Below are 3,555 nucleotides of genomic sequence, written 5' to 3' on the forward strand. Positions count from 1 at the left end.
CTTCACTAGAAGAAGACAAGAGTGAAAGAAAAAACAAAGAGAAGACAACAAAACAACCAGAAAACAAATAACAAAATGGCAGGAGTAAGTTCTTGCTTATCAGTAATAACATTGAATATAAATGAAATACAGTCTACAATAAAAGCCATAGACTGGCTAAATTAATCAAAAAACAAGGCCCATTGATCTGTCACCTACAAGAAACACCTATAAAGGCACACATAGAGTCTGTGGCCATACCACCCTGAATATGCCTGATTTTGTGTGATCTCAGAAACTAAGCAGGATTGGGCCTGGTTAATACTTGGATTGGAGACTGTCTGGTAATACTGGGTACTGTAGACTTTGTTCTTATTTAAATAATAAAAAAGACACACATAGACTGAAAATAAAGAGATGAGAAAAGATATTCCATGCCAGTGGGAGCCAAAAAAGAGCAGGAATCACTATACTTATAACACAAAAAATAGATTTTAAGGCCAAAACTATGAGAAGAGACAAGTAAGATCACTATATAATGTTAATGGGGTCAATTCAGCAAGAGGACAAAGCAATTTTAAATATGTATGCACCCAACACTGGAGCACCCAGATATATAAAGGAGACATTATTACAGCTAGAGAGAGAGAGAGAGGCCCCAATACAATAATAGCTGGAGACTTCAACACCCCACTTTCAGCATTGGGCAGAACTTCTAGCCAGAAAATCAACAAAGAAACATCAGACATAATCTGCACTATAGACCAAATGGATCTGATAGATATTTACCGAACATGTTATCCAAGAGCTGCAGAATACATATCATTTTCCTAAGCACATAAATCATTCTCAAGAATAGACCATATAATAGATCACAAAACAAGTCTTAAAATATTCAAAAAGTTCAAATGATATCAAGCAATTTCTTTGACCACAATAGAATACATTTAGAAATTAATAACTAGAGGAATTTTGGACATTATAAAACGACATGGAAATAAGCAATATGCTCCTTAATGATCAGTGGGTCAAGAAGAAATTAAGAAGAAATTTTAACAATGTCTTGCAATCAGCGTTAATGGAAACACAACATACCGAAACCTATGGGATACAGTAAAAGCAGTACTAAGAGGAAAGTTTATAGTTATAAGTACCTATATATAAAAAAAAAAATTTTTTTTTAAATCTAACAATGTGTCTTAAATAACTAGAAAAGCAAGAGAAAAACAAACCCCAAATAAGGAGAAGAAAAGAAATAATAAACTTCAGAGCAGAAATAAATGAAATTGAAGTGAAAATATACAAAAGATAAATGAAACAAAAAGATTATTTTTGAAGTTACAAAAAGTCGACAAACCTTTAGCCAGGCTAAGAAAAAAAGAGAGAAAATCAAAATAAATACAATCAGAAATGAAATGGAATCATTACAACTGATGCTGCAGAAATTCAAAATAACATTAGTGACTACTATGAGCAACTATATGCCAATGAATCAGAAAATATAAAAGAAATAGACACATTTCTAGATAGATAAAACCTACCAAGATTGAACCAGGAAGAAATTCAATACCTGAACACACCAATAACAAGTAATGAGATCAAAGCTGTAATAAGAAGTCTCCCAGTAAGAAAAAGCCTGGGACCTGATGGCTTCAGTGCTGAATTCCATCAAACATTAAAGAGCTCATACCGACCCTACTCAAACTATTCCAAAAAATCAGGAGGAGGAAATACTTTCAAACTCATTCTTGTGAATCCAGTAATACCCTGAAACCAAAACCAGATCAAGAGACATCAATAAAAGGAAACTATTGGCCAGTATCTCTGATGAATATTGATGCAATAATCCTCAACAAAAGACTAGAAAACTGAATTCAACAGTACATTAAAAAGTTTATTCATCATGACCAAGTGGGATTTATCACTGGGATGCAAAGATGCTTCAACATACAAAAATCAATCAATGTGATACATCATATTAACAGAATAAAGGATAAAAACCATATGTTCTTTTCAGTTGATACTGAAAAAACATTTGATAAAATTCAACATCCCTTCATGATAAAAACCCTAAAAAAAGCTGGGATTAGAAAAACTTTGGCTCAACATACTAGAAGCCATATATGACAGACCCATAGTCAGTATCATACTAAATGTAAAAAACTGAAAAGTCTTTCTCTAAGATCCAGAACATGACAAGGATGCCCAGTCTCACCACTGTTATTCAACACAGTATTGTAAGTCCTAGGTAGAGGAATCATACAAGAGAAAGATATAAAGGGCATCCAAATTGGAAAGGAATGTCAAATTATCCTTGTTTGCAGATGATAAGATCTTATATTTCGAAAAACCTAAAGACTTCACAAGAAAACTATTATAGCTGATAAATTCAGTAAAGTTGTATTATGCAAAATCAACATAAAATGTCAGTAGCATTTCTATATGTCATGAACAATGTGAAAAATAAGTTTAAAAAGTAATGTCATTTACAACAATCATACTTAAAGTTAAATACCTAGGAATTAAGTAAAGAAGTAAAAGATTTCTATAATGAAAACTATAAAACATTGATGAACAAACTGGAAGAGAACACCAAAAAATGAAAAAAAAATCCAATGTTCATGAATTGTAAGAATCAATATTGTTAAAATGTCCATGTTACACAAAGCAATCTACAGATTCAATTTGATCCATATCAACATGCCAATGACATTCTTCACAGAAATAGAAAAAAAAATCCCAACATTTATATGGAACTACAAAAGATCCAGAATAGCCAAACCGATCCTAAGCAAAAAGAACAAAGCTAGAGTAGTCACATTACTTGACTTCAAATAGTACTACAGAGCTAGAGTAATTAAAACAGCATAGTACTGGCATAAAAACAGACACACACACCAATGAAGCACAATGGAGAACCCAGAAACAAATCCACACACCTACAGTGAACTCATTTTTAACACAGGTTCCAAGAACATACACTGGTGAAAAGACAGTCTCTTCAATAAATGTTGTGAAAACTGGATATCCATATGCAGAAGATTAAAACTAGATCCCTATCTCTGGCCATAGACAAAAATCAAATGAAAAAGGATTAAATACTTAAATGTACAACTTCAAATCTTGAAACTACTATAAGAAAACTTCAGAGAAAATCTCTAAGACATTGGTTAGTGCAAAACTTTCTTGAGTAGTACCCCACAAGCACAGGCAACCAAAGCAAAAATGGACAAATGGGATCACATCAAGTTAAAAGGCTTCTGCACAGCAAAGAATACAATCAACAAAGTGAAGAGACAACCCACAGAATGGGAGAAAATATTTGCAATTTATTTACCTGACAAGGGATTAAAAACCAGAATATATAAGGGGCTTAGCAAACAACTCTAGGAAAAAATCTAATAATCTGATCAAAAAATAGGCAAAAAATTTTCTTATTTGTTTATTTTTTTATTTTTTCGAGACAGAGTTTTGATGTTGTCGCCCAGGCTGGAGTGCAATGGCACAATCTTGGCTCACTACAACCTCCACCACCTGGGTTCAAGCGATTCTCCTTCCTCAGCCTCCTGGGCAGCT

The 3,555-nt window shown here is 33.0% G+C and overlaps 1 pseudogene; it reads left to right on the plus strand.

Annotated features, from left to right (window-relative positions):
* The first annotated feature begins 226 nt into the window (after positions 1 to 226).
* Positions 227 to 345, plus strand: LOC126946948 (uncharacterized; annotated as a pseudogene).
* The last annotated feature ends 3,210 nt before the right edge of the window (positions 346 to 3,555 follow it).

This window comes from Macaca thibetana, chromosome X (assembly GCF_024542745.1).
Source record: "Macaca thibetana thibetana isolate TM-01 chromosome X, ASM2454274v1, whole genome shotgun sequence".
Lineage (NCBI taxonomy): Eukaryota > Metazoa > Chordata > Mammalia > Primates > Cercopithecidae > Macaca > Macaca thibetana.